Source organism: Aotus nancymaae, unplaced genomic scaffold, assembly GCF_030222135.1.
Source record: "Aotus nancymaae isolate 86718 unplaced genomic scaffold, 86718_ANA_hifiasm-v0.15.2.pri h1tg000076l, whole genome shotgun sequence".
Classification (NCBI taxonomy): domain Eukaryota; kingdom Metazoa; phylum Chordata; class Mammalia; order Primates; family Aotidae; genus Aotus; species Aotus nancymaae.
This window is the reverse complement of record NW_026988491.1, coordinates 18,494,758-18,518,867: the sequence shown is the minus strand read 5'-3', so window position 1 is coordinate 18,518,867 and position 24,110 is coordinate 18,494,758. Positions and strand designations below refer to the sequence as shown.

Below are 24,110 nucleotides of genomic sequence, written 5' to 3'. Positions count from 1 at the left end.
AAAAGCTAACAGTCATTGTCTTCCTTTAAATACCACAAGTGATCTTTTTGTGAAGAATATCTAAAAATATCCCAGGTCTAGGCTTGCACAATTATATCGATTGGATTCTTGTAATATTTACATATTAATTCACTTTCAATTCAGCACTGCCTAGGATACTGTCACCTTTTGGAAGAGAATGTGTAAGGGGAAGAGACAGTTTTGAGAAAACTGTGAATAGAGATAACATGAATATGATATACTTTCAGTATTAAAAGCTTCATTTTCTGTTTTTGGTTTTGATCTTTCACTGCTATTTTGTTTACTTGTTTCAGGTACCATTTGTTACTTTTTCTTTCCATCTATTTGTCCACAGTTTTACTACTTCTATTTCTACTACAACAACTACTAATGGCTCATACTAATTGAACACTTAACTGTGTGCCAAGCACAATTTGGTTCTTCATGCTTTTTAAATTTAGTCCTCACAAGTTGGTTATGAAAAAGTGCAGGTTGGGTGCAATGGCTTATGCCTGTAATCCTATCACTTTGGGAGGCCGAGGGAGGAGGATTGCTTGAGGCCAGGAGTCTGAGTCCAGCCCAGGCAACAAAGTGAGACCCCATCTCTCTGGTGGCATGTGCCTTTAGTTCTAACTACTCAGGAGGTCAAGGTGGGAGGATCACTTGAGCCTAAGAGTTTTAGGTTGCAGTGAGCCGTGATGATGCCATTGCACTCTAGCCTGGGTGACAGAGCGAGGCTCTGTCTCAAAACACAAAACAGGCTGAGCACGAGCACGGTGGCTCATGCCTGTAATCCCAGCACTTTGGGAGGCCGAGGCGGGTGGATCAGCTGAAGTCAGGAGTTCGAGAACAGCCTGGCCAACATGGTAAAACCCTGTCTCTACTAAAAATGCCAGAAATTAGCCGGGTGTGGTGGTGGGCACCTGTAATCCCAGCTATTCCAGAAGCTGAGGCAGGAGAATCACTTGAACCTGGGAGGTGGACGTTGCAGTGAGCAGAGTTCACACCGTTGCACTTTAGCCTGGGCAACAAGAATAAAACTCCATCTCAATACAAACCAAAGCCAACCAAACAAAACAAAAGGCCACAGGGACACGGAGAGGTTAACGGACTTAACAAAGCTGATAAATTGTACTGAGTGTGGCTCCAACTCCAGGACGGCCTGATAAAAGCACACACATGGACAATAACCTGTGTTCTTGATGAGTACTCTACCACTCTCAAATAACTACAAGTCCTGCCAAGGCTTTGAGATGACTTGTAAGGATAACTACCATGTGGCAAAATAGAAACATGTAAGTCACAATCATTAAAAATATAGACAGAATAGAAGGGTATCAGAAAGAAAGAATACTCAGATCATCTATAACAGTTAATAAAGTTGGGCTGTAAATTTAGCTGGGAGCTTCTTGTCAACTCATGGAAAAATAAAAGTTAAAAAAATAGAAGGTAATAAAATTTCTTTTTTTCCAGGCAAATATGGTCTTTTGATTCATCTGGAAAAATAGGTCCAAAAGAAATTTCTCACAGGGCTTGTCACAGAGGATTGAAAGGACCTAGATTACTGCTCAATGACAAAAGCATGGGCTTACCATCCTCAGTCTTCAGGGAGAGAATGTGGCCTATAGCATTTGAATTGAATATTTGAAAGATTTCTGAAGAGTAAGTTTTCAGTAACACCTCCTGAATTTAGTTTTTCTTCTGGGACATTGTAAATGGTGTTAATCCTGTACCCTGGGTTGCTTTCAGTCATTTGTTTGCTCATTTACTTAGCAATTATTCACTGGGCACCTGCCGTATGCCAGGGCCTGCCTAAGCACTGGGGGTCCCCGGGCGGTGCTCATCTCGCTGCCATGACACGCCTGGTGTCTCCACCCTGCCACTTCTTCCTGCTGGGTTTTTTTCTGGACTTATTTGTTTGTTTGTTTGTTTTTCTCTGTTGTTATGATATTCTGAGGTGAACCTATAACTGTCTACCTTTTTTTTTTGCCCAGTGCTCTGATTTATATTTCTGTATGTCCTCAGGGCCTAAAAATAACAGCCACCAAATAGTTAAAGCTCACTGTATGCCAAGAACTCCACAAATGTCACCTGTGATCCATCTACAGCCTGTAGAGCAGTGGCCTTTGCCATTTTGGGGTCACCTGCCTTTTCAGAAGTGGTCTAGAAAAATCATCTCACACACAGTTTTGTATCTCATTGAGTCTGGAGGTCTACAAAAGCACACATGTGGGCCTTGGTTCCATGCTAAGAATACTTGCTTGAAGGAGAGATACTACATTTGTCCCTTAGTATCTTTGGGAGATTTGTTTTAGCATCCCCTCCAAGATACTTAGATTCATGGATGTTCAAGTCCCTTATATAACATGGTGTAGTATTTGCATATAACCTACACAATCCTCCCATATACTTTAAATTATCTCTAGATTACTTATAATACCTAATACAATGTAAATACTATGTAAATAGTCATACTGTATCAAGACAAGGAAAAAAAGTCCATACATGGTCAGTACAGACACAAACATCCATATTTTTCCTGAATATTTTCGATCTATGGTTGAAATCCATGGATGTGGAACCCATGGTTATAGAGGGCAACTGTATCTCCCTTTGTCAAATGAGGAAACTGAGTCAGGAGGAGGTTAATTAACTTGCAAGTTCTTGCGGTAGGTAGTGGAGCCAGTTTGACCCCGTGCCTGCTTGATGCCAAGGCTTTTGATTTTCCCACTATTCAAGAATGTAGATGCTCAGTAAATGGCTGTTGTGTATATGGAAGTCTGTGGAATGCTACAAAGGGAACTTGATAGTTGATGTGTCCCAAAATATAACAGAACATCCATTTGATATTAGTATAGACAAGGAGAAGATTTTTCTCAAGTGTTTGTATCTGACTGCCAAAACCTTTTGTGTTGCTTACAATTTTTTCCAATTTAGTCGAGTAATAATTTCCACAACCCCCCCGCATGATACAGTTCCAACAGTTTTTGCTTCTGGTGCCATTTCTGTTTGGCTGTGCACACTTTCTGCTCTTGTGTGGAATTTTTTTTTCTCTGGATGCCAAGGCAGATGCATGGCACTTTTGTTATGATTCTGATATAAATAGCATGTGTTTAAAACTGGACATCAGTACTTCTCTGGCACATAAACAAATGTATTAGTGAAATAGTCTTCTAACTGTGTTTTTGCCCATGGTTAAGAAGTGTATTTGATGGTCTGTGACTTGATGCTTATTTTGGGGGTATTAGTTTTTATGATCCTTGCCCATTTCTACCTCACCAAGTTCTGAAGTAACATTCACATTCATTAATACCTCAAAATTCTCTTTGTTTTGCAAACCTCAGCTGAGGATGGTGGAAAGTCGGGGGTGAGCTACAGAACTCCTCACAGTGCCTTGGTCATACCCAGACATTGTTTAGCTTTCAAAATCAAGGGTAAAATTAGTCTAAGCTTCTATCCCTTGCGGTGTTAGTGTTGACGACTGTAGTCCATCAAGAGCAAAGGTGAATGGGGTGCTTGCTGCATGCTATGCCATGTGGAGTGTAAAAAGGTAAGTGGAGCCCTCTTCACTGGAGGGATTTTCTGTTTAACAGCAGCCAACAGAAAGGTCTGGAAGCAGAGAATCAAGGTGAAAATTGAGGTAGAACTAGAGGAATAGATGGGAAAAATTAATACTTTTGCTTCATACTTTACCCTCCCACCACCTCTGTAGCCCCACAGCAAAGTGATGGAATTCCAAGTGGCTTTTGTCTATTTGTTCTTTTCTTTCTTAAATGAAACAGTTAGCAAAGCACACCTATAAGACTTAAGTTTTTTGTAAAGGCATGATTAATTTTGTTTAAGGACGATAGGAAGGTCTCATGAAGGAAGGGGATATAACCTCAGTCTTAAAAGATTAATTGAAGTGTGCCAGGTGCAAAAGAATGAAGGAAATTCTAGCACAGGCGTGAACCAGAACTCAGAAGTGAGGAACTACGTGGTGTATTGGGAGCACTGGGTAAGCATGTAGCATGCCTGGAGGTAATGGCACCTGGAAGGGTCACCTGAAGCCAGGTGGTTAATGATGTAAATGACCTTCTACCCCACAATTAAGAGTTTGAATTTCAGGTCTGGTGCAGTGGCTCATACCTGTAATCCCAGCACTTTGAGAGGCTGAGGTGGGAGAACCACTTGAGCCCAGAAGTTCAAGACCAGCCTGGGTAACATGGCGAAACCCTGTCTCTACAAAAATTAGCCAGGTGTGGTGGCACGCACCTGTAGTCCCAGTTATTCAGGAGGCTGAGGCTAAGGTGCAAGGATCACTAGAGCCCTGAAGGCAAGGTTGTGATGAGCCGAGATTGCACCACTGCATTCTAGTCTGAGACCTCCTCTCAGAAAAAAAAAGTTGAATTTCAGTCTCTATGCCCTGGAGAAGTATTGCATGCTTTCTCTTTTCTTTTTTTTTTTGAGACAGAGTCTCACTCTGTCACCCAGGCTGCAGTGCAGCAGTGCGACCTCAGCTAACTGCAACCTTCACCTCCTGGGTTCAAGTGATTCTTGTGCCTCAGCCTCCTGAGTAGCTGGGATTACAGGCACCCACCACCACACCCAGCTAAATTTTTTTGTATTTTTAGTAAAGTCAGGATTTTGCCATGTTGGCGAGGCTAGTCTCAAACTCCTGGCCTCAAGTGATCTGCCTACCTCGGCCTCCCAAAGTGTTGGGATTACAGGCATTGAGCCACTGCTCCTGGCCCTATTTTTTCTTTATTTTACAAATTTTTTCTTTATTTTTATTGATCTGTAATCCATGTACCTATTTCAGGGTACGTGGGATTTTACACATTCATATAATTTGTAAAGTTCAAATCTGTATAGTTGGGATATCCATCACCTTAAATATTTGTCTTTTCTTTATATTAGAACCATTCAAATTCTTCTAGCTATTTTGAAATGTACAGTAGGTTATTATAAACTATAGTTACCTTACTGATCTAACACTAGTTGTTATTTCTTCTATCAGATTATGTATTTGTACCCATTAATCAACTTCTCTTCATCCTCTCCTCCCCTCTACCTTTCCTGGCCCGTGCTAACCACCAATCTACTCTATCTTTGTGAGATCCACTTTTTGATCTCCTCCATATGAGTGAGAACATGCAACATTCTTCTTTTCTGTACTTGGCTTATCTCACTTTTTAATCAGAATGTCACATAGTGACCTCCAGTTCCAACCGTGTTGCCACAAATGACAGAATCTTATTATTTTTTTTAATGGCCGGATACTATTCCATTGTGTATATGTACCACATTTTCTTCATCCATTCATTTATTGATGGTCACTTAGGTTGATTCTATTTTGGCTACTGTGAATTGTGCTGCAATGAACATGGACAGATGTCTTTTTGATATATTGATTTCCTGTTTTGGGGATATATACGCATTAGTGGAATTGCTGGATCATTTGGTAGTTCTATTTTCAGTTTTTTTTTTTTTTTTTTTTTTTTTTTAAGGTAAGTCCACACTATTCTTCACAGTGGCTGTGCTCATTTACATTCTCATCAGCAGTGTACAAGGGTTCCCCTTTCTCTGCATCCTTGCCAGCATCTGTTACTGCCTGCCTTTTGGATAAAATCCATTTCAGCTGGGATGAGATGATATCTCATTGTGCTTTTGATTTGCATTTCTCTGATGATTAGTGATGTTGAGCATTTTTTCATATACCTGGTGGCTGTTTAGATGTCTACTTTTGAGAAATGCCCATTCAGTTATTTTGCTCATTTTTAAATCAGATTGTTTACTTCCTGTTGAGCATTTGAACTCCTTGTATTCTAGTTATTAATCCCTTATCAGATGAGTAGTTTGCAAATACTTTCTTCTATTCTGTAAGTTGTCTTTTCACTTTACTGGTTGTTTCCTTTGCTGTGCAGAAGCTTTTAGCTTGACGTAATCCAATTTGTCTATGTTTGCTTTGGTTGCCTGTGCTTTTGAAGTCTTACACAAAATATCTTTGCTAACACCAATGTCCTGAGGCATTTCCTCGCTGTTTTCTTCTAGTAATTTCATAGTTTTGGGTCTTAGATTTAAGTCTTTCATCCATTTGATTTTATTTTTGTGTATGGTGAGAGACAGGGCTCTAGTGTCATTCTTCCACACATAATTATTTAGTTTTCCCAGCACTATTCATTGAAGAGACTGTCTTTACCCATTGTATGTTCTTGACATCTTTGTCAAAGATGAGTTGGCTGTAAATGTGTGGATTTATATCTGGGTTTTCTATTCTGTTCCCATTGTTCTATGTGTCTGTTTTTATGCCAGTGCCATGCTGATTTGATAGCGATAGCTTTGTAGTAAATTTTGAAGTCATGTAGTGTGATGCCTGCCACTTTGTTCTCTTTGCTCAGGATTGCTATGGCTACTAGGGATCTTTTGTGGTTCCATGTAAATTTTAGGACTTTTTTTCCTATTTCTATGAAGAATGTCATGGTATTTTGGTAGGGATTGCATTGAACGTGTAAATTGCTGTGGGTAGTATTGCCATTTCAACAGTACCAATTTTTTCAATTCATGAACATGAAATACCTTTCCATTTTTTGGTGTCCTTTTCAATTTCTTTCATCAGTGTTTTTTAGTTTTTCTTGTATCAATCTTTCATTTCTTTGATTAAATTGATTTCTAGGTATTTTATATTCTTTGTAGCTATTGTAAATGGAATTGCTTCCTTGCTTTCTTTTTTTAGTTTGTTCACTGTTGATATTTATAAATGCCACCAATTTTTGTATGTTGATTTTGCATCCTGCAACTTTACTGAACTTATCGTTTCTAACAGGTTTTTGGTGGAGTGTTAGTTTTTTTTTTTCTAAATATAAGAGCATGTCATCTGTGAACAAGGCTAATTTGACTTCTTCCTTTCCAACTTGGGTCTTCTCTCTTTTTTTCTTAGTCTAGCCAAAGGTTTGTTGACTTTATCTTTTCAAAGGACAAACTCATGTTTCATTGATTTTTTGTATTTTTTCTTGTCTCAATTTTGTTTTTTTTTTTAATCCTCTGATTATTTATTTATTTATTTATTTTTGAGACAAGCTCTGTTGCCCAGGTTGAAGTACAGTAGCAGGATCATAACTCACTGCAGCCTCAAACTCCTGGGCTCAAGCAATTCTGCCTCAGCTTCAGCTTCCTGAGTAGCTAGGACTACAGGTGCATGCTACCACCATTCCCAGCTTTTTTTTTTTTTTTTTTTTTGAGATGGAGTCTTGCTCTGTTGCCCAGGCTGGAGTGCAGTGGTCTGATCTCAGCTCACTGCAGCTTTCTGCCTCCTGGGTTCCAGTAATTCTCCTTCCTCAGCCTCCTGGGTAGCTGGGGTTACAGGCGCCTGCCACCACACCTGGCTAATTTTTGTACTTTTAGTAGAGATGGTGTTTCACCATGTTGACCAGGCTGGTCTTGAACTCCTGACCTCCCAGCTAATTTTTTTTTAAAAAGTTTTTGTAGAGATAGGGTCTTACTATTTTTCCAGGGCTGGTCTTGAACTCCTGGCCTCAAGCAATCCTCCACCTCAGCCTACCAAAGTGCTGGGATTACAGGTGTGAGCCACCATGTCCAGCCTCTGATCTTTATTATATCTTTCCTTCTACTTTTGGATTTGGTTTGTTCTTGCTTTTTGATTTCCTTGAAGTGCATCATTAGGTTGTTTCTTTGAAGTCTTTTTACTTTTTTTTTTTGACATAGGTGTTCATGATTATAAACTTCTGTTTTAGCACTGCTTTTGCTTTAACCCATAGACTTTGGTGTATTGGGTTTCCATTTCATTTGTTTCAAGAAATTTTAAAATTTCCTTCTTAATTTCTTCATTGATTCATTGGTCATTCAGGAGTATGTTGTTTAATTTCTGTTTGTTTGTGAGGTCCCTTTTGTTATTGATTTATAGTTTTATTCCATTGTGATCAGAAAAGATACTTGATAAGATTTATGCTTTTTAAATTTGTTGAAACTTGTTTTGTGGCCTAAGATGTGGTCTATTCTGGAGAATATTTCATGTGCTGATGAAAAGAATACGTATTCTAGCTGGGTACAGTGGTGCATGCCTATAATCCTACTTACTTGGGAGGCTGAGAGGAGGATCACTTGAGACCAGGAGTTTTGAGTCCAGTCTGGGCAATCCAGCAAGACACTATCTCTAAAGAAAGAAAAAGAAAATGAAATGTGTATTCTGCAGCAGTGGGTGAAATGTTCTGTAAATATCAGTTAGCTATATTAGGTCTAGTGTGTAGTTTAAAGGCAGTGTTTCTTTGTTGATTTTCTATCTGGATGATCTATTCATCATTTAGAGTGAAGTGTTTTGAAGTTTCCTAGTATTATTGTATTACAGTCTGTCTCTTTTAGATCTAGTGATGTTTACTTTAGGTACTTGTGAGCTCTGACATGGGTGCATATATATTTATGATTGTTGCTGAATTAATCCCTTTATCATTATATAGTGACCTTCTTTTCTTTTTTGATAGGTTTTGATTTTTTTTCCCAGGCCAAACTATATCCAGCTTTATTAAGGGTACTTTTGATAACCAATCATGGTATTTCAGCAGGACATGGGCAGACAATCATTAACAGTATCTAACAACTTTCAAACTCCCTTCTTCAATGGACTACTAAAAATCAGAAAGCCACTATCAAACCCTATGACATCTTCATTTGATCCTCTGAACAGGGAAAGTTCAGAGTGAGGATTGAACAACTTTTCATAAGCCAACCATGACTTTTAGGAAGTGAAATGAACATGAGAGAATTTATCTGAAGATCCACAGTCTAGAAACAGACCACTGCTGTTTTGAGGGGGCCCCATCTCAGTGGCATCACTGGAAAGCCCAGATTACCTGACACACTGGTAACCAATTATTGGGGGTCAGGTCCCAACAGGCATCTCGGTTTAAGGGAATTAAGTCTTTGCTGAAGGTGGAAAGAGAAAAGAGGACATAAAAATGAATTTGTTTTTCCCTTCTTAAGGCTTTCATGCCAAAGTGGCTATGTGTTTCAAAGCCAGAAAATTCCTCCTTCTGGAAACCAAGAGGAAGCCTCTCAAAACTAGAAAAGAAAGGTGTTTTCTACACATCAATGTAATTTTGAAGACATTCTATTAGGTGACGTATTCCCCAAAAAACAACAATGAAGTATTCTGTGTGCTAACAATATAGCTTAAAAAGTAAAATGAAATTCTGCGTTTTTATACAACTTGATTAAAAATAGTATTTCAAACTGTACAGTCATCAGAGGTATGCAGTTATTAAAAATGCACACACTTCACTTGGCATCTTCCAACGCCTTCAGCTTTCTACGCCTGGTCTGTTTTGGCATCTCCGTATTGTGCAGGGTTATTGTCCTTCTTGCCATTATCAGCTTTTCCCTTTTTCCTTTTGGGTACCTTCTCTCTCTTCTTTGTAGGGGCCCTTTTAAGGCGTGGGCTCTGTTGGGGCTTGGGCTCTGGCTTTGAAGGAGCAGGTTTAGCAGACAAGTTTGCAGATCTCTGTGATTTGTCCTTCGCCTTGGTTTTATCTTCTTTCATGTCCCCTTCAGCATTTCTCTTTGGCATGGTGGTGATGGCAGTCAGATGTCTGTGCCGGGTTTAGGATATAGTAGCACACGGCTTCTTGTTGGCTCAGGGGCCATCTCATCTCTTCTTCACACTGCTCTGATAGTCTTTGATTTGTGGTCTATTTTATCTGATATAAGTAAAGCCATTCCTGCTCTTATTTTGGTTTTCATTTGCATGGAATATCCTTTTCCATCCCTTCACTTTTGGTCTATGTGTGTCTTTATAGGTGAAGTGGGTTTCTTGTAGGCAGCATATTGTTGGGCGTTGTTTCTTTATCCATTCAGCCACTCTATGCCTTTTAATTGGAGAACTGAGTCAATTAACATTCAGTGTTATTATTGATGAGTAAGAACTTACTGTTGCCATTTTGTTGCTTTTTTCTGTTTGTTTTATAAGTCTTCTCTTCCTTCCTTTCTTACTGTCTTCCCTTATGGTTAAGTGATTTTCTCTGGTAGTATGTTTTAATTTATTGCTTTTTAGGTTTTTGCATTATAGTTATCATGAGCTTACAGAAACATCTTACAGATATAACAAATTATTTTTAAAAGATGACAGCTCATCTGAGGTCACAAAAAAGAATATAAACAAACAAAAAATAAGAAGAAACTCTATACTAATCTGCCCCACATTTTGACTTTTAGTTGCCTCAATTTACATAGTTTTATATTACCTTTCTCAACAGGTTGCAGTAGTTATTATTGTTTTTAAGAGATTTATCTTTTAGACTTCATGCTAGAGTTTTGCACACCACAATTCCAGTATTAGAGTATCCCAAGTTTGTCTGTTTACTTAATTTTACCAGCAAGTTTTATGTCTTTGGTTTTGTTTTTTCTGAATGTTAGTGTTTTCTTTCTTTCACATTGAGTTCCTTTGGCATTTCTTGTAAGACAAGTCTTGTGGTGGTGAATTCTCTCAACTTTTATTTGTCTGGGAAAGACTTTATCTCTCCTTCATATTTGGAGGATAACTTTGCTGGATACAATATTCTTGGATGACAGTTTTTTCTTTTCTTTTAGAACTTTGAAAATTTGTTCCTGTCTCTCCTGGCTGTATGATTTCTGTTAAGAAATCTGTTACCAGATGAATGAGAGCTCCTTTATATGTTATTTGCTTTTTTTCCTCTTGCTGTTTTTAGGATTCTCTCTTGTTCTTGTCTTTTGAGAGTTCATTATATGCCTTGGAATAGTCTTATTTGGGTCAAATCTGTTTATTGTTCTCTGACCTTCCTGTACCTGGATATTTATATGTTTCTCAAGTTTTGCAAAGTTTTCCATTATTATTTCTTTGAATAAGCTTTGTACCCCTTGCTCTTGATCAATTCCCTTGAATACCAATAATTTTTTTAAAATTTCATCCTTTGAGGAAATTTTGTATATCTTATAGGTGATCTTCATTGCTTTTTGTTCTTTCTTCATTTTCCTAGTCCAACTGTATTTTCAAATAGCCTGTTGTTAAGCTAACTGACTCTTTTCTCTTCTTGATCCATTCTGCTGTTGGTAGCCTTTATGAATTTTTCAGTTCTGCAAATGTATTTCTCAGTTCCAAGATTTCCACTTGATTGTTAAAAAATTATTTCAATCTCTGCTAAATTTCTCTGGTAAAGTTCTGAATTGATTTTCTGTGTTATCTTGGAAATCACAGAGTTTTCTTAAAATTGCTATTTTGAATTCTTGGACAGACAGCTCAAACATCACTGTTTCATTAGGATCAGTTACTTCTTTGTTTTGTTTGCTTGGGAAAATCATGATTCCCTGTTTGCTGCTGTTTTTGTGGATGTACCTCTATGTTTTTGCATTGAAGGATTAGTTATCTAGTCTAGTGTTCTCTGAATTTTTTGTTTTGTTTTTATTGGATATATTAAGAGTTTCTTTACTGCTAGGTTGCTGCCTCCTTTTCTGCTGTAGTTTTTGGTACTTTGAGCTCAGGTTCACCTTGTATCTGGTAACTGCTTGGAATGCTGCCCTTCCTGTATAGGGGAGGTCCCAAAAGTGATGTCCCAGCAGTGTGGGAAGGCTGGCTAGGGTTTATGTTCAGGGGACCGGTAGGACAAACCCCCTACAACATGTGACTGCTGAAAAGCCACTCTGATTTGGTGTCTCCTTTTGTTGAGTTACAGAGCAGAGTTTCAAGAGCTGGAGATGGTAGTCCTACCTCCCCTTCTTTACCTCTGTAAAGATGGTAGTCCCACCTCCCCTTCTTTACCTTCTTTACTGCTGGCTGTTGTGAGGAAGACAGAAGGGACCACACTAGGGATGTATGTGTGTGGTGTGTATGTGCATGTGTGTGTATTGCATTGAGACAAGGAAAGAGAAGTGGTGGTCATACAGTGGTCACACAAAATCCCTCCACCTGGGAATCCTACAGTTTAGTGTGAAATTTACATGATTTGCCTAAGTTCTCCAGCAGCACAGTTCTCCAGCAGCTTGCAAATCGTTGGATTGTTTGACAAACCCAAAGTCTCCATTCTTGTAGCTTGCATAGGCTGAATAAGAAAATCTGTCCACCAATCTGTGCTAACCCCATTGCTCTCTTATTTTTCAGAATTCCCAAAGTCAGAAATATTTTGTCTTGAAGGGAATGAAACGAAATAGCACCAAAACAAATGCTTTCAAAGGCAAGGGCACCCTTTCAGGCAGTACCAAAGCCAGGTGAGATGCTCTTCTTCACTGCACGTCTGTGCTCGCTGATGTAGCTTTTGCACAGTATGCAGCCAGGTCATTGTGCGGGGCTTCAGGTCTCAAGAGAAAGGTGCTTTAAAGTTGATCATGGGCTGGGTGCAATGGCTCACGTCTGTAATCCCAGCACTTTGAGAGGCCGAGACAGGTGAATCACAAGATCAGGAGATCAAGACCATCTTGGTCATGGTGAAACCCCGTCTCTACTAAAATACAAAAAAAAAAAATTAGTCGGGTGTGGTGGTGTGCGTCTGTAGTCCCAGCTGCTCAGGAGGCTGAGGCAGGGGAATTGCTTGAGCCTGGGAGACGGAGGTGATGGAGGTTGCAGTGAGCCGAGATCACGCCACTGCACTCTAGCCTGGCAACAGAGCAAGACTCCATCTCAAAAAAAAAAAAGTTGATCATGTGGATGGTTGCGGTGGCTCACACCTGCAATCCCAGCACTTTGGGAGGCAGAGGCAGGCAGATCACAAGGTCAGGAGATTCAGACCATCCTGGCTAACACGATGAAACCCCATCTCTATTAAAAATACAAAAAATTAGCTGGGCATGGTGGCACATGCCTGTAGTCTCAGCTACTCAGGAGGCTGAGGCAGGAGAATTGCTTGAACTCGGGAGGTAGTGGTTGCAGTGAGCTGAGATTATTCCACTGCACTCCAGCCTGGGTGACAGAGCGAGACTGTCTCAAAAAAAAAAAAAAGTTGATCATGTTACCATTGCCACTTCTATCTAGTTTGTGTCCATCATTCAGGCAACAAACATTTACTGAGTGCTGACTCCTGTGCCAACATTTTGTAGGAATTCTCTCTTTTTTTTTTTTTTTGAGACAGAGTTTTGCTCTTGTCTCCCAGGCTGGAGTGCAGTGGCACGATCTCAGCTCACTGCAACCTCCACCTCTGGTGTTCAAGCAGCCTCAGCCTCCTGAGTAGCTGGAATTACAAGCACCCTCTACCACGCCCGGCTAACTTTTGTATTTTTGGTAGAGATGGGGTTTCACCATGTTGGCCAGGCTGGTCTCAAACTCCTAACCTCCAGTGATGCATCTGCCTCAGCCTCCCAAAGTGCTTGGATTACTGGCCACCACACCCTGCCAGGAATTCTCACATATATCACATCAGGAAGCCATGGCTTATAGGTTTTAGCAGTGGATGACCTTAATTTCGTGCTCAGCATGAATGGAAATACTAGACAACTGCAGTGAGTTCAGAGAACCATTCCACCACATCACTGTGGGACAACAGGGCCCACTCAACAATCCAGCTTTCCTTGAACCTAGATTCACATTTCCTGCAATAGGTGGCAGCAGCAGCAAGACTTTTAGTTCCTGAACCCTGAAGCTAGGAAACCATTGCAACCCTGCAGGATCTGAGGACATGCTTGGACTTGGCTTGACTATAAATAGCATGTGCTCAGCACTCCTCATCTGCTTATAGGAGCTGGGAGACAGCATAATTGTTGCTAGCTCTTACATTTTAAATGGCTTTGAGCGAAACAGTTTTGAGATGGGAACAACTGTTTGACAGCACGCTTGTGGTCAGTTTTTCTGACACAACTGGTTTTTTCTCGGTTGCCATATCTGTGTCTGTCATCGCGTCAGGTGTGGTGGGTCTGACAATATTCATGAGGTAATAGTGAATTTCTGAGACAGCTCCTGAAATTAGTTTTTTATGCCCACGATACAGAGTATTTACAAATAAAACAATGTAAGCTTTTTTCTTTAGGATCTGTTCTGTGGTGCAACAAGACATTCATGCTAGTGTAAACTAATCCAAAACACAATTATTTAATTTGGTTCAACTTAACATTCATCATATTTTGGAGGATGACGTGCTAGGCACATGATGAGACCCTACTCTGGCTCCCACGGCATGAACAGTCTGAGGGAAGACAGATATTGAACCGTCATGGGGTGGAGGGTGTTCATTAAGGAAACCTGGCTGACACTGGCCACCAGTTCTCAGTAGGGGCATGAGTGAGGAATCGTGGATGGTATGGAAACTTCTACCTTGAATGGTGGAAAAAAGAGAGGGTCTTAAATAAAATACAAGAGTAGAAGGACATGTGGTGTGCATGTGTGCTATTATTCTGTGTGTGTGTCTATGGGGGATAAGTGGTCTGTGGTGTGTGTGTGCGTTTGGTGTGTATGGTGTGTGTATTTCTCTGGGGGTGGCTCGTATGTGGTGTGTGTATTTCTGTGGTGGGTGAGTTGTGTTTGGTAGGTACGTGTGTGATGAAGGTGTTTGTGTGTGTGGTGTGTGTGGTGAGTGTGTAGTGTGTGTGGTGAGTGTGTATGGTGAGAGTATGTGGTGAGTGTGTAGTGTGTGTGTCTGTGGGGTGTAAGTGGTCTGTGGTGTGTATGTGTTTGGTAAGATGTGTGTGTTTCTGTGGGGGTGAGTTGTGTTTGGTATGTGTGTGATGAAGGTGTGATGTGTGTATGTGTGGTGTATGTGTGGTGAATGTGTAGTGTGTGTGTGTTGGGAGGACTGCTGTGTGAATGGCAGGGCTATGGAAACCATTTATTTGTCAGTACTCTGGAGCTGCAGTTATGTGCTGAGTACTCTAGGGCTCGGGGTAGAGTGGTATAAAAACACCCTTTTATTTCATGGAGCTTATAATGGAGTTCATAATTTCCCAGCTACAAATGTAACACCAAGCTGGGGTATATGCAGTGCAGGGGAAGTGCAGGCTGTGTGAGAGACTCTGCAGGGAGGATGCAGGGTGGTCAGAGAGGCCTCCAGAAGGTGACGTTCCAGGAGGTCTCAAGGCAGAGGAGTCGGCCGGGGCAGAGTAGGGCTGAGGGACCCACGGGGCCGTGAGAGGGGAGATGTGGGCAGGAACCAGCTCTCATCCTGCCTCGTGGGCACTGGTAGGCATGATGTCTAGAACATGCCATGGCACGCTTATTAAAGAACATTTAACATCAAAGGATCAACGTCTCCATCATACCCAGGTACCTATTTTTGTCATGTCTTCTAGTCCCTGTCTATTTGCTACAGCACATTTTCACACTGTTGTATTTGTAGTGTATGCCCCACTGTACTTTTTCTCTTGACATTGTCCTAAATGTGTTTTGATGTTTCTACATATTTTCTAGTTAGCAGTTATAGCAGTGATATCCTACTCCATTAAAATATATCAACTTTGCGAGTTTTGTCATACTTTTCATTTGATTTCTAGGTTTATGGGGTGGGTCTTACAGTGTGTGGGGGTAGACCTAACATGCTGTGAGAGAAGGTGTCTGCAACCACGAGGTTTGGGCAGGTCGAGGGGCTGTGCAGGGCCTGGGGAGCCCCTTGGTGGAGGGAGGCTGCGTCCCAAATGCGTGGCTATGGTGTTGCCTGGCTGTGGAGGCAGGTCAGTTTCTAAGCTCAGATTTTTCTGCTAAATTGAATTCAGATGACTGGCTAAATTGTTTTTTTGCGATACCCTATCATTTAGAATATATTTGTAAATCAACTTGCATTCTTATAATTCCTATGTTTAGAACAGTAGACTAGGAGTTGCCAGTAGAGTCTGTCTGAGATATTAAGGCAGTATGAGACTGGCGTGGGGGAGGCAGGACTGGTCTTCAAATGTTGGTGGCACGAACCCTGATTAGAAATGTGTGTAGATGACATGCTTTTAATTTTCTATATGTTCTCTTGAGTAGACTGCAGAATTGTTAAACCATTTTGCAAACTCCAGGTATCCATTCTTGTGGATTGATACACAGATTTTCTTCTGGTCATATCAAATGTATGCAAACTTCATTTTTCTTATCTGTTTACATAAGAATACACACCAGTCCCTCACATGCATGTAGGCAAATGTGTATACACACACACACACGCTGGCACAATTGGACAAAATTGTGCCAAGGATTAAATTCAGTGGAGTTTGGGTCTTAGCTTCACTGTTACTGAGTAAATTTGGCCTTTTCTCTCTGGCATTTAATTTTTCCACCTCTAAAAATATGGGTAATAATGTCTAACTTACAAGATTGTCACAAGGTTGATGATTAAATGAGATACCACCCAGTGCCCAGCAAAATAGATGCTCGTTTATTGCTAGTTGAAGCACCTAAATGTAATGTTTGCTGCTGGCTTTTAATTTCATTTTGATATAAAGTAGGAAACTTTACACATGAACCTCTTTAAAGGCAAAAACTATAAACTCATCTTTGTCAATCAACTTCAGATTCTTCTAAAGCACTGGTCTCAAGCTTATTAAAATACAGATGGCTGGGACCCACCCCTAGAGAGTCAGTTTGTCTGGGTGGAGCCTGAGAATGTACATTTCTAAAAAAAAGATCTCAAAGTGCTGGTTCAGGCACCACACATTGAGAACCACTGTTTTAAAGCTATATGCTTGCTTTCACGGCCCTTTAAAAATCCATTTTTAAAAATGAAAAAGAAATGAATTTACAAATAATGGCATTAATGACAATAAAATATCATGTTATTTCTGCTTGAAGCATCTACAAATGGAAGAGCTCTTTCTGCCCTCCAGATGAACTGATGGATGGTATCTGTTGGGAAAAGTCTTTAATCTGACCCTGGAGATAGAGTGATTGATCGAGTTCACACTCTTATCTGCTCTAGCCAGACAGGTATCCTACAGAGCAATGCCGGATTTCTCCAGGCTACAGTAGTGTTAGTTGGAGATGCTGTGGGGATGCCTTATTCTTTCTTTTCACAACACGTTGCCATTTTCTATAACATTCTGAGTTAAATGGTGAGTGACTAGAGGGCCAGGGTTTGTTGTATTTCTCTTTCTCTTCCTAGACCCTAGCCAATGCGTGGCCTATAGTGTTTGCTGAAGAATGCATGGTTGAGAGAATGGTTGTTTAGAAAATGCTTATTCCAAGAATGTTTAGTTAGAACACCCAATAGGCTCCATTTTCAGAACTATCCATATTTGGCTCTTTGGAATATTCATATTGTAATTGAAGTCTTAACTCGCTTTTATGATCCTCCAATTGGTAGAAATTAGAACTAGAGGAGACCTAACAGGTCATCCAGACCATTCTCCCGCTGGAAGAGGATTATTCCCTGCAGTGTACTCTGTGCCATTAGGAGGAATTACTTTTCATATGATTATTATTTTTTTTCCATGCTGTCTTCAACTAAGTATTTCTTGAATTGAATCACTTTGTATTCAAGTAATAAAATGCACAACAGGCAGTGCATTTCTGGGTGATTATCTTACTCCTCAGGTGGTGTAATAAGGCAGGAGGCCAAAGCCCTGGCATGCCTTATTGTTATTAGGAAGTGGATTTATGGGTAGAATAAAGAGAACAGTTCTGTGCATCAGCAACCACTGCAACAAGGAATGCAGTAACCGTGGATATTCTCCATGTGCTTGGAGAGCCGGGTAATTTGTGAGACTGAGCGTCCCCATCACACAGCCCTAGGTAGCCAGTGACTTTCGGCTGCTCTCAAGGTAGGTGTTATTAATTTTGTAAAAAGAGACAAGAAAGCTGTGGTTATTGGCAACCATGCGAACTTGATATCTGGGAAGAGCAATTCTCCTGGTTCCAGAAGAGAGATCCTTAGTCTCCAGCCTTGGGGCTCCATAGTCATGTAGCCCAGGAATTGATCTGAACATCAGTTTTCTCACCTGTGAAATGGGAAGAACAATAACGGCATGGGAAGGGTTAAAAGATAAGTTTTATAAGTATTAAGCACATTTCTCGGCTCTGTGAGTCCCCAATAAATAATTGAATTAGATAATGTATTTTCCTTCTTGAAATTCCTCATCAGGTTGAGTTTCTTGTCTCTTAATGTCTTCAATCTTGTTTTATTATTTCAGTTCCACAGATAATTCCCAACACTCTTGACGCTCCTTCCTGGGCAAGAGGTGCACACCTCCACTTCCCTTGCACACACCCTTGACTTGTGGTATCACAGTTGCCTGTCAAGACCCTGACCCAAATAAAACCCAATGCACCCGTGCTGCTGAGCATGACTGGAGAAAAACACACAACCACAGGTTCATGTCCATGAACCTCGGATGGCTTTTATGGTTCCTTGGCTGTCCCTTCACTTCTCCCTCTCCCCTACTTGCCTTCTCTTCTAGACAGTGTTTCATTCCATGTCCTGTCATCTCAATCCTGAGATTCTTCCCAGCCTCGCTCACTGCCAATAACCTGACTTCCTAGTTCAAGGAGAAAATAGAATCAGAAGGTAGCTGCCACAACCTCCCATCACAACACTTGGGTCCACATTCTCCAGCTTCTCTTTTGTCACCATGAAGGCTCATCCTGCTATTTGTCCATGGGATCCCATCTCCACTGGCCAACCGTGGGAACCAGCGAAGCTCTTCTTTCTCTCCTGCTGCATTATCCTTTGCCCTGCCACTAGGTTCCGTCAAGAGTGTCCAAACATGCTGCTGATTCTCCCATCCTGAAGAAATGTCTCCCGAGACCAGTCATCATGCTGCTTCTCAGCTCTACTGTTTCTCCCTGTTACAGCAGAGTTCTTTGAAGCTGCTGTCTCTGTTTACTGTTACGCATTCTCCTCTGAATTGTTCAGGAACTCACTTAGACAGCTTTCCCCCACCATTCTCCCAACACTGTTACCTCAACACTGTTATATTGGGGTCCTCGGTGGTGCCTATAGGGGACTAGTATTTGACACACACCATCACCCTTCCTCCTTAGAACTTACTCTTCTCAGGGTTTTTAGAACTGTGGCCTCTGGTCTTTCTCAGTCTCCTTTCCTGGTTCTTCTTCATCCCCTCAATGGTGAATGTTGGAGGGCCCCAAGGCTCAGCCCTTTGACTTTTTCTTTTTTTACACCTACTTTCTTGATGGATTTATCTCATATTATGCCTTTATATCCATGATATTTTGGCAAGTCTGAAACTTTTTTTTTTTTTGAGACAAAGTCTCACTTCTGTCACCCAGGCTGAAGTGCACTGGTGTGATCTCGGCCCAGTCTCTCCCCTGAGCTCAAACTCATGTATTCAGTGACCTATTCAATATCTCTACTTGGATACCCAACAGGCATCTTAAACTTGAATGTCCAAAATGGAAGTCTGGATCTTCTGTAAACCTGTTCTACCTGCAGTCTTTCCCATCTCAAGTAATGGCCATTCCATCCAACCATTCTTTTGTTTGCTGAATCAAATCTATCAGAGAGTATGATGGACTCCTCCATCAGAATATGGCTGGAATCTGATCACTTCTCAGTACTCTTACAAAAACCACCTGGTCTGAGCCACTGTCTTCTCTTGCATGGATTATTGCAGTAGACTTACATTTGTCTTCATCTTCTCGCTTGCACCTGTAAGCCTATTTGTGACATACAGCCAGAGGTATTCCTTTAACCCAGAGGCCAGATCATCTCCTATGCACTAATCCCCTAGAGGCTCCACATGTCAGATGTCACAGTAAGAGCCAAGCGTCCCACTGGCCTGCAAGGCTGTCTTTCATCTGGCTGCCTGTTGCTTCTTTGTCCTCATAACTGCCTGATTTCCCTCTTGGTCTCTTTTAGATCTTTGCTTAATGCCCGTTATTCTTCTCTGCTCCATCAGTCTCCATAGACCTGATTCACTTGTATGATTTAATTTGTTCATTGCTTGCCTTCCATGTCTACAGTAGAAGATCCACAAGGTTTTGGATTTTACCTGTTTTTTTTCATTGATTTCCAGAGAGGAACTTAATAAATATGTGTTGACTGTGTGAACACATACCAAGCTGTGTTCCTCAGTATAATTCTGGAAGTTTATCTCTGCAGTGTTTAAATTCTGTTAAATTAATCCTGTCCGAGAAGGATGTGTGGGGGATTGCTGAGGCTCTAGGGCTCCTGTGATATAAACCACGGGATGGTACCTACAGAACCTGCCATCTGACTGTGGCAAATAAAGACAAGTCTCTGGACTGTACAGTGCAAGGCAGAGTCAGTACCTGCCCAGAGAGGGAAAGCAGAGTACTAGCCAATGGGGATTTCTTGCACATTAAAAAAAATTCTTATTTATTTCCTCAACCCTGTCAACTTTGAGATTCTTGAAATTGAGGACTTCAGAAGCATCATCTGGTCTGATTATGTATACTCATGCCATCCACATCCATCTATTTTTGAATATTAACTAATTTTGCACTTGCATTTAATACGTGGAACCTGGTAGGAAGACTCGCTCTCTCTTTTTTTTTTTTTCCTGAGGGTTAGGAGCCTCAGACAATTATGCTGTAAACTTCCTAATAGAGCTGGGGCTTGGCCTTCTTAATTCACTCTTATGTTGACAGTACCCAAAAAGGAATGAGTCAGACTAAATTTCCCCTTATTTTCTGAAATACTAGTAAGTATTTCAGAAACTCCTCATTGCTACAGACTGGCAGAATCTATGAGTTAAAAATCACAAAGGCATGTAACAGTGTGGTGACCACTGAGCATTAGGCATGCTGTGGTAGGACCACAGCCAAGTTAGCCCTGACAGTAAGGGCGTGAACCTGGCTGATGGTAAGCAGGACACCGCTGTGACTCTCACTGGGTTACATCTGGATGTCTTGCTTTTGCCCGGCTTCCTCTAAGGTATTTAAATCGTAATCTAAATAACTTTCAAGTAAACATATTGCCTTAGAAATTAGTGAAAGGGAACCACCTTTGCCAAAGGTGCCCAGGGGAGCAATGTCTCCCGTGGCTCACGCAGTGCTGCTGCTACTGCTCTTCTGTCTTCTGCTTCCTCCTCCATCTTCTCCTTCTCTCCCCACTTTTTTCTAATTGTGATATAATTCATATACCATAAAATTCACATCCTTTTAAAGTGTGTAGTTCAGTTGTTTTTAGTATATTCACAAAGTTGTGCAGCTATCACCACTATCTAATCCCAGAACACTTTTGTCACCTCTAAAAGAAACCCTGTATCTATCAGCGGTCTCATTCTTCTCTTCTTCCAGCTCCTGGCAACCACCAATCGACTTTCCTTCTGGGTTCCCGAGAGGCCGGCACGTATGCCGGGGACTCTTGGCCAGCAAGAGGGTTCCAACCTGAATAGGGGAGTGTGCGGGAAGAAAAGAGAGAGAGAAAGCGAGGTCTGGAGGACTGAGTAAGCAATTGCTTAAACAGCAAATTTATTTTGCACACAGTTAGTATATATATCTTTGTCCTACTTCATTTGCAGGAACAGACACCATTATCTCATACATCAAAAGGAACAGAAAGTCCTCGGGATACAAGCTTAGGCAGCAGATAACACAATAGTAAAATCAGATACATAATCGGATACAATCAAGTCGTCCAGGTGGGTCTCATTATCAGGTTGGGGAAACCTAAAGTTAAAAAGTTAACTATCTATGCAAGGCACCAGAGAGGCAGTAAGCCTGTTATCTATGCAAACAGCAGTCACAAGAACAAGCACAGGACCCAGCAAATGGGTAGACAAAGTCATAAAATGCAGAAACAGAAAATAAACACAATGTCTTCTCAGACCACATAGGTATCACCTCATCGTCTAGCAACGTTGTTTTTAGATATCCTTTGATCTCAGTTTAACTTTCCCAGATCTCGACTGCCTCCAACGGGAAACTGTGTCCGGGCTCAAGCTCACCATATAGTGAGGCCTAATTCCGAGGGGCTTCACATGGGAGCGATCCCCACATTTCTTTTTTTTGCCTTTGCTCCCCACCGCTCCTCCCACCCCCCTGCCACCCACTAACCTACTTTCTGTCTTTAGATTTGCCTGTTACGGACATTTTATATGAATGGAATGATACAGTATGTGGTTTTGGGAGTTTGCCTTAGCATAATGTCTTCAAGGTTGATCCATGTTACAGCATGAATCTGTACTTCATTCCTTTTTATGGCTGAATAATAGTTCACTGAACAGATATACCACTTTTGGTTTATCCACTCATCCATTGATGGAAATTTGGGTTGTTTCCACTTTTTGTCTGTTGTGAATAGTGCTGCTATGAATATTTAAGTATAACTTTTTTTGGTGGACACATGTTTTCAATTCCCTTGGGTATATACCTGGGAGTGAAATTGCTTGGCCATATGGCAACTCTATGTTTAACTTTTTAAGAAATTGTCAAACTCTATTCCAAAGCATCTATACCCACCAGTAATATGAAGATTCCAATATCTCTATAATCTTGCCAATACTTGTTATTCTCTGTTTCTTTTTTACAGCCTTGCTAATGAATGTAAAGTGTATCTCATTGTGGTTTTGATCTGCATTTCTCTATAACTAGTGAGGTTGAGTATCTTTTCATGTGCTTACTGGTCATTTGTATATTTTCTTTAAAGAAATGTCTATTCAAATCCCTTACCCATTTTTCTGTTGGGTTATTTTATAGGGTCCAGCCCTACAGGGTTCTGTGAGCCCCTCCCAGCTGGCGAGGAGACAAGAAATTGTAGAAATATAAGACATAGACACGGAGATAGAGAAAAGAGAGTTTGGGCCAGGGGGTCCACTGCTACCCAAATTGTGGAGACCAGCAGTGGCCCTGAATGGCTGGACGCTCTCACTTTTATTGAGTTGCAAATCTGGGGACAGGGTAGGTAGGGTGTGTTCTTGGTGGTCAGAGACTGGGGGCAGGGTAGATAGGGTATGGCAGTGATGGGGTCAAGTACATCATGTGTTATTCAGGTAGGGGCTCAGGAATTTCTTGGACCCAAAATAAGGTAAGGAGCATAATGCATTAGCACCTTTTCCATACTTATCAAGAAAGATCTAAAACATTAAGATTTATATTACTGTTGCTGATTATCTTTTCTAAGAATAAAGGAACCAGGTGTAGAAGCAGAACATGAAAGTGGACATGGGATATGACCACTGAAGCATGGCATCACATAGAGACAGTTAAGCCCCTGGATGTCTGTGAGCCTGCTGACAGCCGTCAGGTCTTACCACAGGAGCTTGGAGATGCGGAGTTTTCTCCAAACTTCCCCAGGAAGGAGATGTCTCGGCCACTTTGGACATCTCCTTCCCTAGCTGGCTAAATAGCAGGCGCTTTCATAGCGCTGGTGCTGCTGCACAGCTGAGGTGCCCTCCAGCAGCCCTTACACGGATGTGATGGAGAGCTTAGAGCATCTTGCCTTAGTGTCATTCATTTCACAATGTCACCCCAGGTTCACACTTCTGAGAGACATTAGTAAAAGAATTAAGATCACCTGTGAATAACTAAGATCACATATGAATAACTAATAACTACTTCAGTTATACTTCTAGTTGCTTTCTTCTTCATTATTTGTATGGAAATAGACTGAGGCCTTTTGTTCCTGCCTCGGCACTTATGGGATCTCCCTCCTATTATTTGTCCCTTATTATTAAGCTGTAAGAGTTCTTAATATATTCTGCACACTAAATTTTTATCAAATATATGATTCACAAATGATTTATTCCATTCTGTGGGTCTTATCACTTTCTTGACAGTATTCTTTGAAGTACAAAAGTTTTAAATTTTGATGAAGTCCAATTAATCTATTTCTTTTTTAGTTGCTTATTTTGGTATCATATCTAACATATCATTGTTTAATCCAAAGTCAGAAAGATTTATACCTATGCTTTTTTCTAGAAATTCTATAGTTTTAGTTCTTACATTTAGGGCTTTGATCTATTTTGAGTTATTTTTTGTATATGGTGTGAGGTAGGGGCCCAACTTCATTCTTTTGTGCCATTTGTTGAAAAGACTACTTTTTTTCCATTGAGTGGTCTTGGCACCCTTGCCAAGAATCAATTAATGATAAATGTAAAAGTTTATTTCTGGTCTCTCAATTCTATTCCATTAATCTATATGTGCATACTTAATGCCAGAACTGTACTGTCTTCATTGCTCTTGCTTTGTATTAAGCTTTGAAATCAGGAAATGTAAATCCTCCAACTTTATTTTTATTTTTTTGAGACAGAGTGTTGCTCTTGTTGCCCAGGCTGGAGTGCAGTGGTGCAAT

At 40.8% G+C, this 24,110-nt stretch overlaps 1 protein-coding gene across 1 annotated transcript in view; it reads left to right on the top strand.

The window, feature by feature from the left end:
- The first annotated feature begins 21,165 nt into the window (after nt 1-21,165).
- Nucleotides 21,166-24,110, top strand: part of EFCAB6 (EF-hand calcium binding domain 6) — a 264,360-nt gene continuing 261,415 nt past the window's right edge. The window contains exon 1 of the mRNA XM_064368188.1: nt 21,166-21,459. The gene's annotated coding sequence lies outside the window, so the exon portion shown is untranslated. The remainder of the gene's footprint in view (nt 21,460-24,110) is intronic.